Below are 15,878 nucleotides of genomic sequence, written 5' to 3' on the forward strand. Positions count from 1 at the left end.
GGTAATGGGGGAGTTTGAGGTTGATGGTCGGGTGGAATGTATTGAAGTTCTCATGGAACTGTAGGAGTGTGTGTGTGTGTGTGTGTGTGTACGCACACGTACGCTAATTACCATTCATATATATTCACTAACCTGTATATTGTTCTGTAGTGTCAAAGAAATTCAAATCTTTCAGTGTTAAGAGAACCCACAGCAAATGGGAGTTAAGTGGGGCTGCACTGTCCATTAAGCAGTGTTTGTTCAGTTTCTAGTGAAACAGGATGATCACTATCCCTTTCTCCAATCGTACATAAACGCCCGCAACTTTCCTGGAACATAATCTTCTCATGGATTTTAGGTAATTAGGAGTTGCTGTAGCAACTATCTTAGTGCTATAAAGAAAGTTAATGTTTACCAGTGTTTGTTAATTTTGTACCAAAGCACTGATGCTGGCAATAACATACTAACAGACAGCTGTTAAGAGATAATTTCCCCATCATGTATTCTTATCTCGCTAGTGTCTGGCCTTTTGGTTTGGTTTGCATTATCCTTTAATCTTAAAGGTTCAATGACTCTTCTAAATAGTATGATAAAATTCTTGCATTCAAATTACCCCTGACATACTTTATCTTCATACAATATATTTCATATTAAGTTTGTGATCGCTAAGGTTGCGCTTATAGTGACGGCGACAGCAACGCGACTTCGTGTCAAAACAAATGCATTGCCGCCATCGCGTGCGCGTATAGTAAGTGCGGCGCGACAGCTTGGTCGCGATCGCTGGAAGTCATCTCAATTTGATTTTTCCAGCAACCGTAGCCTGACGTCGCAGGCACTATAAGCGTAGCATAACGCATGCTTCATTTACTTCTCAACTATTCTTGTAGCATCAATGCCATAGATGCTGAAAGACAAAGACCTCATTTTAAAATATAAAATCTGAATGTCTTCATGTCAGGTAATTGGTTTTCATATCGAGGAAGCACTAAAATACTAATAAAATAACCAGGCTACATCAAAGTAAAGAACTTCATGGATTTCCTATATGTGCTGCCATTTTTGGTGTACTGCATCTCTATGCTTTCCAATGGTTAGCTCCTGTGATATCCTTTATGGCTCTGTTGTTTTGGACTGAGTGCATTTGTTTAATTTTTTTATTTTACTTGTGTAAAGTTTTCCTTTCCGTCTGCAGAGATATGGTAAGGAGGGGGCGGGAGCAGGGGGTGAGTGCAGACGGGGGAAAGTTTGCACACTTCTGGTCTATGGTACCGGTAAAGACTTGTACCATAAGCGCCATCACCAAGGTGGGGCTCTTCTACTTCCTTTAAAAACATTTATGACTTCAGTATGCTTTAACACGTGTTTGTTTCATTTTATTTAATATTCAAGACCAATAAAAATGTTTGTTTTAATCTACCTTTTCATTTTGAAGGTGGAATAATTATGATGAAGCCAAATTAAATGTTCACTGCAATTTCATTTGTTTGACCACTATTACTTTGAATCATGTATTTAACATATTTGTTATGGAAATGTATTTTATTTACCATAAATACTGGCAAATACATGTCTCAAAAAATGGCCATTGCACTATTGCTTACTGAAAATAAAATGCTACTCAGGTCGGCATGATCAGTATCCTGTTTTAAAATCTTATGTTTTGTGTTTTTTTTTTTTTTTCCCCAGAGCCCCTGAAATAATTCTTGGGCTGCCATTTTGTGAAGCAATTGATATGTGGTCACTGGGCTGTGTCATAGCTGAACTGTTCCTTGGATGGCCTCTCTACCCTGGTGCATCAGAGTATGATCAGGTAAGAGATGAATGGGCAGGAAGGAAATGTATCAGACCAGAATATGGATAATGTTACTGTGGGAGGCAACTGTAAATGTATCTGTATCTTAGTAACTATGGCCCTAAAGAAATCATCACTGTTAGTGTAATTATTGCGTCCCTATTGATTTGACAGATGCATTTTATTGGGTATGATGCCTGAGGCTGTAACAGGCTTGGAATATCTGGCATGGGGAATGCACTTTTGCTTTTTCTGCTTCAGTATATTTAAAGGAACATTTAATAGATTAGTTTGTGCTGATGGGAAACCATCTTACATAGGTGGGCTGCAGCAATGTGTTCCTGGTCTCTTGTCAACGCTGCCTCTGCTGAGCATGCCGTTTTTCCTTATGAGTGAGAACACTTTGGCATGTACTTTTGATGGATAAGATTGTCACTGGGTGGTGAGGTAGTCCGGGGTTAACTGCCATTGGCTTCAATAGCTGCTGATGCCAGATTGGGGTGCGATTTCCCTGTATTGCGGCTTAGTGAATACCAGCAAAAAGGTGATATAGTTTTCCATGCAGCCATTCGGATGCTTTAGAGCAGCGTTTCCCAAACTTTTTTTTCTGTGACCCTGTTATTTTTGAACTTCTCCTTCGTGACCCACTAAAAAATTTATCGCCTATAGGTAAAATAAAACAGTTATGAATGTCCATACAGATTTCAAAAATGTTATTGATGCTCATCAGTCTAGAAAGAGTTACAAAATTTCTAAGGATTTGGGGTGCTACTAATCCACTGTCACAGTCTACAAATGGAGAAAGTTCAAGACCACAGTCACTCTACCCAGGAGCGGTCGTCTTACAAAAACCTCTCTAGGAACAAACTTGCAAATCATCCAGAAAGTCCCAAAGAACCCCAAGATAATATCGAAAGATCTGAAGGCCACTCTCTGCTTGGCTAATATGAGTGTTAATGACTGCACTATCAGAAAAAGACTGAACAAGAATGAAGGAAACCACAGCTCTCTAAAAAGAACATTGCTGCCTGTCTGAAGTTTGCCAAAGAGCACATAGCTGATTAACAAGACTTCTGGAATCATGTTCACTGGGCAGACTAGTTAAAGGTGGAACATTTTGGCCTCAATGAGAAATGTTATGTTTGGCGAAAACCAAACACTTAATTCGAATAGAAGAACTTCATCCCAACCGTCCAGCATGCTGGAAGTGTGAGTTTTTGGGGCTGTTTTACTGCCTCAGGGCCTGGACAGCATGCCATCATTGACACAAACAGTGCAGCATTCATGAATCAGAAGATTTTAGAGGAGAATGACAGGCCACCAGCTCGTGAGCTGAAGCTGAAACGAAAGTGGGTCATGCAGTAAAGGGAAAAGGGAGACCAAAAGCGCACCAGCACAAACGGAGCAGGAAGGACCCAAAACGAAAAATAATTAAAAGGGCACTTTAATGTGACAAAAGACCCATCCAACGCGTTTCGAACATCACAGCGTTTTTTTCATGCAGTAAGACTGATCCTAAACATACAAGCAGATCTACAAAAAAATGGCTGCAGAAGAAATTCTCTGTTTTATAATGGCCTAATCAGTCATGTTTTTGTCATTTATTTGATCAGGTTATCTTTATCTATTATTAGGACTTAGATTAAGATGTCATGAGATTTTAGGTTTGAAATATGTAAAAATCCTAAGGGGTTCATAGACTTTCTCGCCATTGTATGTTGCTGGCCCCTCTGCAGAAAATGAAGAAATGTACAAGTGCTTTTTAAAGATTACATTGTGTCCTTCAAAAAAGAAATAAGTAAACGTTACGTATATAGAGAACAGGACCTTTAATTGAGCATATCAAATCCCTTCACTTATTGAAGGCAAAGAAAGCAAACTATTTAACACCCCCCCCCCTTCCCCTGCCCCCCACCCCCCGCCCACCCTTTCCTGGCTTTTGAGGTATTAGATTTTCAAATTCAAAACTTTTTATCCATTATAAACAGTATAAGCCACTGGGGTCAGGCTCACTCTGGCTGCCAATAGAGGCCATGACCTTTATCGTGAGACTTCAGCTTTTGATTTGGTGACCCTGTAGCCATCTTTGTTTTCCCTTGCAAGTACTGGCAAAAGTTAATTTTAATATCTAGGCAATCGGTATGTAAGGTAAAAATTAACCAAATGCTTTGGAATTTCTTTATTTTAAAAAATATATATATTTTTTAACTATGGCGTCAATCAACTATATTTTAATCAATTTAACATGGCACGGCCATTAGTTTGCTTTTCTCTGTATTAAGGAACCACCAATGTCCTCCCAGTATTCTTCTCAGCAGTGGGTAATTTGAAAGCAATGATGAAGCTCTTCACCAAGATATGGAGGCTTTTTAAAAATCTGGTTTATGCCTGCCAACAATTTGACAACTGCCAGTCAAAGCAGTTGCTGTGTAAATCCAAGCTTGATATTTCCATAAATGTGTTTCATTACTGCACCCCCTGCCGCGTCAGCCCATTTACTCTACACAATGTGCTTTTGTCAACCGTTTTCCTCTAGAGACATCACGCTTTTACCAGCGGTTACTATGGAAGATTCTGCATTCATAAGTTATTTATTTTAGATTGCTTCCTTCAGATTAAAAAAAAAAACTCGGCTGGCTAACGCCATGTTGTATTATTATTATTATACTATCTGATCTTTTTTAAACTATAGTATAAAAGTGCATGAAAACCATACACTCCCAAACGCCTGCTTTAATCTTGCCTAATGTATGGTTTTAAATTAGAAAATTATACAGACATTTTAATTTTGGAATATAAATGCACTATGCCTTTCAGCTGACTTGGTGATTTTTTTTTTTTGCACAAGCTACTACATCCTGTATCATCCCGATTACAAATGATGTTGGTAAATCCACACGTTTGATGTGAAATAATGATACATAATGTCAAGTAATATTTTTGGGGCCTGGTTTAGAACTGTGGCCCTGACATTTTGCAATTGGTGCAGTTGAGTGCATTTGTTTGCTCTGACAATCTAATTTGAGTTTATGAAACACATTACATACCGCTTCTGAAGAGTTAGAGGGAATAATAAATTGTGTGTGCTATGGAAGGGCAGTAGATAACAATTTCCCATAATAAAGCTAAGAAATGTATTTGGATAGGGATTTATGATTAACTGTTAATTTGCAAATGTTTAATTGTAAATGTTACAAAAATGAATAGTTGAAGAGACATTTAGTTGGCATGTATTATAAGTTATGTGGTTTTAACACTTTTGCACTGTAATGTCCCGCAGGCCCCTTTGGCAGTATACATTTTCAATAGACTACATATTAAATAAATTGCCCTTGGAAAAGGGATTAAGATTAAGGGGGAGAACACAGGCCGACGCCGACACAATCCTGTGGTATAGTTGTGCTGCTACCCACGGTGGTGGGGCTAAGGAGGGGTGCCATGGCTGGCTGGCTGGCTGGCAGTGCCGTGCTAATGAAATGTATGTGCCCTCTAACTCTTTTATTCTACGTCTCATTCTAAATGATCAGACAACTAATGGTTGCTTTTATTATACCCTCATTGTCACTATTGCTCCATTCAACATAGCTAAACCATTTCTTTTCAGCCCCAGAAGATAATGAAGCTGGGTGGCACCCATGTCAAAAGCACTGAGTTGAAGCCTTTAGTTAGGTTACAAAAATATCCATAGAGGGAATTGCTGCTATAACCCTTTTGCTGCCGGAAGGGACTGACCCCTGTTCCTGGCCTCTTTGGTAGAGAAAAGTTTGTAATTAATTCACAGGACTACAATAAAAGGAATATATGAGGAATTTACTTTGTTGGCGGTTTGGACAATAGAGAATGTCAGCAGGACGAGTAAATAATGGGAGACACTTGAAGGGGCAGCCAAGTTAAAGGCAAAATAGCAGCTTTGGTTTACACTTAAAATAATTTACCCCCAGTTACCTTTTAGATTATTAATTATTTCACTGTGTACACCTTACTACACCAGTTGTTTTTCAGTTTTTTTTTCTTTTGTTAAGTAACCCTAGAATTATATTGTGAAACTCTAGGGAACCCCAACCCTCTAATAGCGCATCAGAGATCAGATGCATTGTAAGTTCTTCTGTATTTGGTATCGTTTTGAAATGACCTACAAATTACAAGGAACCCAAGGATTTCTTGGAACCACTGTTAAAAAAAAAAAACACAGGACTACACGATCAACCCTGTATTAGAACATGTGCTATATTGAAATGTGTTGCAGACCTCTGTAATGAGACGTAGCTATAAACCGATTTACATTTCCAGAGGCAATCTGCTGGCTTTTAGTGATAAAAAATAAAATAGCTTTCAGGTTGGGTGGTTTCCTTTGACTGAACTTACTGCTCTTCTGAGAATCATATCTGTAATGTGGGTAGGGTTGGTGGTTGTTTTTCCTAAACATCGTTAAGTTAGATATAAAAGTGATCGTGACACCAAGTGGTTACTTCTCGCTTTGGTATTTCAGTAGCTCATGTTTATTTGCATGGTGACAGCCCTAGTTTAGTTTTAACATGTGATACCTTTTATTCCTTTGATACCATGCATTTCTATCTTAACAATAGTTTATGATGAGGAGGTTGAAAAAAGACACGCCAATAGAGCTCAACCTTTATTAAATGCTAATTGGCCGAGATGCTTCTCATTCTACATTGATCCAGAGGGTGGCAAACCTTTCCAAAAAGATTTATAATCTTTTCCTAAAGCCTACATATCTATATCGGGTCTGGCATTTGGAAGACTACCATACATATACGTACCTCTATTTGTTAGGTTAGTTATATGTATACAGTATAGAACCTATACTTCAAATGCATTTAGCTGTGATGGGAAAATGCAGACTTGCGAAGAGCATTTTGAAAGATGTTTAAAGATCACCACAAATAATCCAGGGACATCATTGTTTGCACTACATCCTATAGGAAACCTCAGAGTATATCATGGACAGTTCGAAATTAAATTTGAAAAGAATTGTCTACAAGCTTAACCTCCTCACAGCTTTTTTATTTTTTTTGCTCCCAATATGAAAGCTTCAAATAAGTCTCCTAATTTGTTTAAGTGCTTAACTAGTTAAAGCATCATTGCTAGACATATGGGGCATTTTGAAGGTACGTTTAGCCTTCAAGTAACGATAATTAGACTGCTATTGGCAGATGGATGGCTGCTATTTCATGCCACTTTACAGGTTTATCCCAAATACAGCTGTACAGTATATATCAATATAAATTAATTATAAAAACAAGCCTGCTTTTACGTAATTGCAACGCCAATGTACTGTGCTGTCACACTTCTGTTAGATCATGTATAACGTTTTGTTTACTACGTATGTTTCGTGGTTTATGGCTGAAAATGGCAGTTGCCCCCTATACAGTTTGACATGGTTATCATCCTAAAAGAAAGGAACCCCATTCATAAGTGAACCAATAAGTGTGGAGTGATGTGCATTGCCTGTGCTGGTAGCTGCATCATGTTTGTTAGGCAGGTAATCCCAGCGTGACAGTCACAGCCACCACCCTTGAACCTAAAATCGTAGCTTGCCTTGTAAAAACCTTCAGTTCAAAGCTAACACCCAAACTAAAAGGCATAATGTTTTTTTCAGCTGTTGCTGTCTTTACACACACAAAATGTACTGCTCCTTTTATAATTAAGTTGTCAATGCCTTACTGTGAATATTGATTAAGTAGCGCTGCTATCTGCACGTTAAATTGCTGATTTAAAAAAACAAAACATTTTTATTTCAGATTCGGTATATATCTCAGACTCAAGGCCTTCCTGCCGAGTACCTCCTCAGTGCTGGGACAAAGACCTCCAGGTTTTTCAACAGAGATCCTGACTTGGGCTACCCATTATGGAGGCTAAAGGTTGGCTTTTCCTCTTTTTTTTTTTTTGTATTTTTTATTTTTTATATTACTGCATCAATGGTACTGTACGTGGTATTTTGCCATTCTTTCTACCACATACAAATTTGTATTTCTTAAAGATACGGTTGCCTGGTACTTTTAATACTGCAAAAGTCTACTGCTGCTTTTAAGCCTTTGAGTGTCCCAAGAATTTGGGCCACTTAATGACATTTGCCCCAAAGTCATGAACATGTTAGTTTTTAGAATAGGCCGCAACCTTAGATCTCAGTGAGCTCAGATGGCAATCGGATCAAAGGACTTCCTCTTCTATTACCGATGTATGGGGGCAGTTTGAGGTCATGTGTTTACTACACTATCAAACACATGACCTCCATGCCTGGAGTTCTCTGCCCACACAAAATTAAAGGTTCAATCTCTGACAAATTATATAAAATAAGTTTAACTATTTTAGTCTCAGTGGGTCATAGTGAGCTCTTTGCTGGATAATGTTAACCACTCATCATACAGAAGGGAGGAATTCTAAACAAACGCCTCCAAGTCTCAACTTCACACTTCACAGTTCAAGAAACTGAACCATTTGTCACATTAAATATGATATTGCCATTGGTTCCATTTATGGGTCCTTGGCTGCGTCCCCGCTGGTGCTGACCGCGCTCATGCTTGAGAGCAGTGACATCACCAACTCTCAAAGCATGAGCACAAGGGTGTCCTGCCTAATTTTGCAAGCAGGGGGCATGGATCGGGGCTGTTTGTGGGTGTGGGGCTGTGTTCTGTGTGGCTGTGTTCTGTGTGCATTTACCTCAGCTGAGCGCACGTCAATCTCAAAATTTCTTGTCTCCCCAAGCGCTGAGCTTGGGAGAGCGTATGTGCCCGTGCACGAGCGCGCACCACGTGAGGGTGAACGGGCTGATTCACACTCACAGAAGAGAACGCGCTGAGCGCCAGCGGGGACGCAGGCGTAGGAGTTACTGGACTTTTAATGTCCTATTCTCTTAAAATGAATCGTAAAATTAACGAAAACATATATTAATCGCAACCTATTTTAATTGTTTTTGTTAATGTCTCAAATATTTAACTGCAAACCAGTTTGCCACGTGAGAGGACGTGGGCAAATTTCATACCATGTTTGCCTTAAAAAAATTTTTTACGAAGAGCTTTTTTATACAAGGGACGTAAAAAAATTGATTTGTGTCATAGATTAATTTTATTAATTAACCATAAGCACACACTTAAGAACGCTCATTCCTCCACTCCAAATTCTCAATTATTAATTCTGATTACTTTTCACCCAGCAAGCTAAAAGCACATAAAAACATCTTTGTAACAAATAACCAAATAAATAATTTTGCCAAATGCATTTTCATCGTGAATCAGTCAACCTGTGTTGCATTGATCAGTGGATTCCTTTAAGCTTGCACAGATGCAGTCTTCCTGTGTTAAATTCAGCCTGCTCACAAAAATGACATTACTTTGCCCTATATAGATTTTAACGAGTTGACCAAAGACCCAAAATGAAAGCTAATCCTTTTATACATATATAAAAATAAATCCTTCCATAGCTTTTCTTCCTTTAAATAAAAAAATCCATCATGTCCCATTCAGTTTCTCTGTGAAGCAGATAACCTTGGTGGTGCCATGCTTATCCTAGGGGAACGGTCTTTGTTGATTTTCTCCATATTAATGTGTCCTGTCTTAGATGCAGTCTTTTGTTCTTAAGTTTAGTTTAAAACATGTAGATTATTTTTTAAATGCACACTAGTCTATTTTAGCTTTGTCTGCTAGATTGATAAGCTAGAATTTTGGTAAAGTCTAAAGCCCACACTAAAAATTGGCTTTTTTTTTTCTTTTTCTAAAACCCTTAAGGTTTTCTAAAGTATTTTTACTCACATATCCTATTACAGCCTACAGTAGGTACTTGTTTATTTTGCAATTTCCAACAAATATTGAAAGAAGATTGCTGCATATTTTCGTGCTTACCTTTCCTATTCCATCTTTAAGTTTTGCTGCCTTTTAAATAGCCAGTATTGCAATTATATGCCATGTTTATTTTTAAAACAATGCTATACAGTTCTTAGGCAGCAGTATGGTGTCATGTGGAATAAAAATTATGTACTCTTTATTTTCAACCAGCATGCATAGCATTGTAGTGCTTTACTGCATTTACTAAAGACAATTAAGTTTAATTCTTAAGTGAATAGCTAGATGACTTTTGTAATTGTAAACTAATTACCTAAGCTGCTGATGAGCAAAGATCCTGCTTCACAGGGTTCACTAAATGGCTGCCTTTCAGTTTCAATCAATCCTCCAGTCAGTGTAACTCAGAAGCTACAATGTATTCTTAAATGGCTAAATCATTGACTATTGACAAAAAATAACAAAATGGAAAATGTTGCAAATATCTTCTGCTGCTGTATTATAACCTGCTATAGAAATCAAAGGATGCGCATTATAATAACTCATTAAAAGTGGCATTAAGAGTTGAATTTAACAAAATAAGATGTGCTATCATCTTATACTACAGAACTGGTATGTATGTAGGATATTGCTTGGATTGCTCCTTTAAAACATGCAAAACTTAAAATATAAACCCCCAGAACGTTGATAACTATCCTTTTGAACCTAGCCTTGTTCAATAGTGTTTTTTCTAACCGGTTATGGTAGACTGTTTCCTGTGATGACAGGTATTCAGTTAGTGTGAAAACCTAACATTTTGTATCTTTTTTGTACATTTATAATCATAACTAATGTCTTGTTTTTATTTATCTATAAAGACCCCAGAAGAGCATGAAATGGAAACAGGAATAAAATCTAAAGAGGCGCGGAAATACATCTTTAATTGTTTAGACGACATGGCTCAGGTGAGTGAAGTGAAAATAATCAATGTCCCAGCAAGGCCGAAAAGCCTTCCTGTCTGCTCCCATGTCTACAATTTTTTTTTTATCTTACTGTATGTAATGTGGGTTTTTAGCAGTTGTGTTGATTATGGAGAAAATCTTAAAGGTTGACACCTTTTAGGCAAGCAACATGAGTTCTTAATGGATAACATTAGTGTACAGAGCTTTAATTTATGAAGAACTCTTGTCGGTCCCCTAAAAGGAATCATATTCTACAACCAATCTTGTTAAATAGATTATTTGAAAAACAAAACTAAAATGACCTGAAGTACTCTATTTTTTAACTTTAATTTCTATGCTTTTGTTGCAGTTAGCTTGTAATATCACAAGCTCTTGCGTCTTTTTTAAAATAACTGGCTCCTTTATATACGACTCCTTAGCGAATAAATGCTATTTATTTTGGTTCCTAATGGAACTGCAATATAAAAATAGAAAGTATTTTGTGCTTTAATTGTCTGCTTTCTTACAAATGTGGTTGCAGTAATGCACCTACCATACAATAGGTATAGGAACTGTTGATTTGGTTGTCCAGTGAATCAGCTGTTTGTTTTTGTAGCTGAAAAATGCTGATTGGTGGAGTTACCAATATGTGACGATAACGCAGACATATACAGTGTGGAAAAGCTGGGCGAGTCAGCTGATATATTTATATGAAGTGATCAAAATAAAGCGCAACAAATATAATTGATGTATGTGATAAAATCAGATGCTGCCTAAACACTTGCGGTTTACCAAACCGCAATAAACTAAACAATCAAGTGTTCATGGCGCAAAAGAAATATACAGTGCAAGAAAACCCAGTGAATATAATTAAACACTGATCACATATACTGCAACTCTGTCGAACAAAATCCTCTGAGGTAGATAGATGCTCCTTGAAAACCTCATATGGAGAAGAAAACACATGCATGCAATGTAGTGCATTAACATTTTACTTAGTACAACAAACAATATGGGGGAAAAGGACAACTCGCACTTTCCTCGCTGGACTTTGGGTGCACTCCAACACTACTCCAAGCTCTGGCTTCTCCTCGTATTCTTGTACTTGTGCACGGCTTTCCTGACCTGCGGCTCTCACTCCCCCAGGGGGAGGGAGGGGGAGTTAGCAGTACATGCTCTGGTGGGGGAGAGACAGGAAGTGCCGGATCCTAAAGACAGGTCGGAGCCGTGTGTGTGTTGAGCTTTTTAAAAACGGGAGCCACGCTCCTTCAGCTTTTTGTGCACTCTGCAAATCCCTCTGCTTAGTGTCTGAAGTACAGAGAATGTACAGATACATTGGGACCAAGAGCAAACAAAGCAGCTAAGACCTTAGTGATGTATAGACAGTATCTGTACATGACAATATATAGTGCATAGTACAGTCATTTTATCTGCACACACAAACAGACAGTGACATCAATGGTTTCATTGCCAATGTTTTTCTCTCGTTCCGGCCCTTTTCGCATGTAAGTGAATCTTTGCAGATAAGAGATCTCTGCACTTTGCATTTACCCGCAGCTGATCAGGAGGCACTTAATACAGTTAATGTGATTGAGTTCTGCTTTTGCTGTGTCGATAAAGCTATTGTTCTACTGAAAAACATAACTCGGAATAGAAATAAATTGGAAGCAGGAAGCTAGATGGGACTGGAGACCCTTTATTTGATCAAGATCACATACTACAAGAAATATTGACAATAATAATAATAAAATTACTTTTGCAGTTGATCTGTCTGGGGTTATAAAAAAAAATGCTACAATGATACGGGTTTAAAAATGGCATTGAATGATTGTGTTTGTGCTTTATTGCGTCCCCGATATAGGTCTTGTTTGACTGTGATGTTCTTGAGAACAGGGAAATAGGTGTTATCTGCACCCACTGTTGTACAGCACAGGTTATACTATTGAATGCTGCAGATAAAACGTTTGCCATAACCTCCGGTTACAGTGGTCTCTCCCTCCGTGTTTGTGTCTCTCTCCCTCCGTGTTTGTGTCTCTCTCCCTCCGTGTTTGTGTCTCTCTCCCTCCGTGTTTGTGTCTCTCTCCCTCCGTGTTTGTCTCTCTCCCTCCGTGTTTGTGTCTCTCTCCCTCCGTGTTTGTGTCTCTCTCCCTCCGTGTTTGTGTCTCTCTCCCTCCGTGTTTGTGTCTCTCTCCCTCCGTGTTTGTGTCTCTCTCCCTCCGTGTTTGTGTCTCTCTCCCTCCGTGTTTGTCTCTCTCCCTCCATGTTTGTGTCTCTCTCCCTCCGTGTTTGTGTCTCTCTCCCTCCGTGTTTGTGTCTCTCTCCCTCCGTGTTTGTGTCTCTCTCCCTCCGTGTTTGTGTCTCTCTCCCTCCGTGTTTGTGTCTCTCTCCCTCCGTGTTTGTGTCTCTCTCCCTCCGTGTTTGTGTCTCTCTCCCTCCGTGTTTGTGTCTCTCTCCCTCCGTGTTTGTGTCTCTCTCCCTCCGTGTTTGTGTCTCTCTCCCTCCGTGTTTGTCTCTCTCCCTCCGTGTTTGTGTCTCTCTCCCTCCGTGTTTGTGTCTCTCTCCCTCCGTGTTTGTGTCTCTCTCCCTCCGTTTTTGTGTCTCTCTCCCTCCGTGTTTGTGTCTCTCTCCCTCCGTGTTTGTGTCTCTCTCTCCTCCGTGTTTGTGTCTCTCTCTCCCTCGTGTCTCTCTCTCTCCCCCCGTTTGTGTCTCACTCTCTCCCCCCGTTTGTGTCTCACTCTCTCCCCCCGTGTGTGTCTCTCTCCCCCCGTGTGTGTCTCTCTCTCCCCCCGTGTGTGTCTCTCTCTCCCCCCGTGTGTGTCTCTCTCTCCCCCCGTGTGTGTCTCTCTCTCCCCCCGTGTGTGTCTCTCTCTCCCCCCGTGTGTGTGTCTCTCTCCCCCCCGTGTGTGTCTCTCTCCCCCCCGTGTGTGTCTCTCCCCCCGTGTGTCTCTCTCCCCGTGTCTCTCTCTCCCCCCGTGTCTCTCTCTCTCCCCCCGTGTCTCTCTCTCTCCCCCCGTGTCTGTCTCTCTCCCCCGTGTGTGTGTCTCTCCCCCGTGTGACTCTCTCTCTCTCCCCCCCGTGTGTGTCTCTCTCTTTCTCTCCCCCCGTGTGACTCTCTCTCCCCCCCGTGTGACTCTCTCTCCCCGGCGTGTCTCTCTCTCTCCCGTGTGTCTCTCTCTCTCCCGTGTGTCTCTCTCTCTCCCCATGTCTCTCTCTCTCCCCACGTGTCTCTCTCTCCCCCCGTGTCTCTCTCTCTCTCCCCCGTGTGTCTCTCTCTCTCCCCTCGTGTCTCTCTCTCTCCCCGTGTGTCTCTCTCTCTCCCCGTGTGTCTCTCTCTCCCCCCGTGTGTCTCTCTCTCTCCCCCGTGTGTCTCTCTCTCTCTCCCCCGTGTGTGTCTCTCTCTCTCCCCCGTGTGTCTCTCTCTCCCCCGTGTGTCTCTCTCTCTCTCCCCCGTGTGTCTCTCTCTCTCTCCCCCGTGTGTCTCTCTCTCTCTCCCCCGTGTGTCTCTCTCTCTCTCGCCCGTGTGTCTCTCTCTCTCTCCCCCGTGTGTCTCTCTCTCTCTCCCCCGTGTGTCTCTCTCTCTCTCCCCCGTGTGTCTCTCTCTCTCCCCCGTGTGTCTCTCTCTCTCCCCCGTGTGTCTCTCTCTCTCCCCCGTGTGTCTCTCTCTCCCCCCCGTGTCTCTCTCTCTCTCCCCCCCGTGTCTCTCTCCCCCCCGTGTGTCTCTCTCTCTCTCCCCCGTGTGTCTCTCTCTCCCCCGTGTGTCTCTCTCTCCCCCGTGTGTCTCTCTCTCCCCCGTGTGTCTCTCTCTCCCCCGTGTGTCTCTCTCTCCCCCGTGTGTCTCTCTCTCCCCCGTGTGTCTCTCTCTCCCCCGTGTGTCTCTCTCTCTCCCCGTGTGTCTCTCTCTCTCCCCGTGTGTCTCTCTCTCTCCCCCCCGTGTGTCTCTCTCTCTCCCCCCGTGTGTCTCTCTCTCTCCCCCCGTGTGTCTCTCTCTCTCCCCCCCGTGTGTCTCTCTCTCTCCCCCCGTGTGTCTCTCTCTCTCCCCCCCGTGGGTCTCTCTCTCTGCCCTTGTCTCTCTCTCTCTGCCCGTGTCTCTCTCTGCCCGTGTGTCTCTCGCTCTCTCTCTGCCTGTGTGTCTCTCGCTCTCTCTGCCCGTGTCTCTCTCGCTCTCTCTCTCTGCCCGTGTCTCTCTCTCTCTCTCTCTCTCTCTGCCCGTGTCTCTCTCTCTCTCTGCCCGTGTCTCTCTCTCTTTCTCTGCCCGTGTCTCTCTCTCTCTCTCTGCCCGTGTGTGTCTCTCTCTCTCTGCCCGTGTGTGTGTCTCTCTCTCTCTCTGCCCGTGTGTCTCTCTCTCTCTCTCTCTCTGCCCGTGTCTCTCTCTCTCTGCCCGTGTGTCTCTCCCTCTCTCTCTCTGCCCGTGTGTCTCTCCCTCTCTCTCTCTGCCCGTGTGTCTGTCTCTCTCGCTCTCCTCCCCCCCCCCGTGTGTGTCTGCCCATGTGTCTGTTATCAATAAAGCATTCATTATTTGTATTTAAAAAAAACAAATAAAAATGCAGCTTAGCTTTTTTTAAATGGGAGCCACGCTCAGACCGCGTTATAAGTGGATCTGTGTTGTAGCGGATCGCGCTATAACGGGGTTGAGCTGTATGTAGTAGTCCAGCTATGACTATTTTCTTTCACCTTTCTCTGTCTTTAAATGTTCCGTTTATTTTTTCCCAGTTCATGTTTCTTAGAAAAAAACCATAGCAATTCCTGTTCTGAACATATATGTAAATATAATCCACTAGCTGAGAGACCCGGCGTTGCCCGGGATGTAATGTTCCCGCTCCTCTCTCTCTCTTCCCCCCTCTCTCTGTTTGTCCCCCATTCACATCAATCCAGTCTCCCCCCTCCCTCCTATACAGCTTCATGCAGTGTGTGTGCGCGCGTCAGTGAGTCTGACGCAGAAACACAAACACACACAGACTGAGTGACTGACGCACACACAGTCAGTGTGTGCGTGTGTGTGTGTGCCTCAGTCAGTGTGTGTGTGTGCGTGCGTCAGTCAGTGTGTGTGGGGGGTGTGTGCGCGCACGTCAGTCAGTGTGTGTGTGTCAGTCAGTTAGTGTGTGCGCGCGTCAGTTAGTGTGTGCGCGCGTCAGTCAGTGTGTGTGTCAGTCAGTCAGTGTGTGTGTCAGTCTGTCAGTGTGTGTGTCAGTCCTGTCAGTGTGTGTGTCAGTCTGTCAGTGTGTGTGTCAGTCTGTCAGTGTGTGTGTGTGTGTGTGTGTGTGTGTGTCAGTCAGTGTGTGTGTCAGTCAGTGTGTGTGTGTGTGCGTCAGTCAGTGTGCGTGCGTGTGTCAGTCAGTGTGTGTGTCAGTCAGTGTGTGTGTCAGTCAGTGTGTGTGTGTGTGTGTGTGTGTG

At 42.0% G+C, this 15,878-nt stretch overlaps 1 long non-coding RNA gene across 1 annotated transcript; it reads left to right on the top strand.

The window, feature by feature from the left end:
• Positions 1–1,636: 1,636 nt before the first annotated feature.
• LOC142483053 (uncharacterized) lies at positions 1,637–10,534 on the top strand. Its single transcript, XR_012797207.1, has 3 exons — positions 1,637–1,789; positions 7,534–7,653; positions 10,425–10,534. It is a non-coding gene; the product is annotated as an uncharacterized LOC142483053 (long non-coding RNA).
• Positions 10,535–15,878: the final 5,344 nt, after the last annotated feature.

This window comes from Ascaphus truei, unplaced genomic scaffold (genome assembly GCF_040206685.1).
Source record: "Ascaphus truei isolate aAscTru1 unplaced genomic scaffold, aAscTru1.hap1 HAP1_SCAFFOLD_2892, whole genome shotgun sequence".
NCBI lineage: Eukaryota > Metazoa > Chordata > Amphibia > Anura > Ascaphidae > Ascaphus > Ascaphus truei.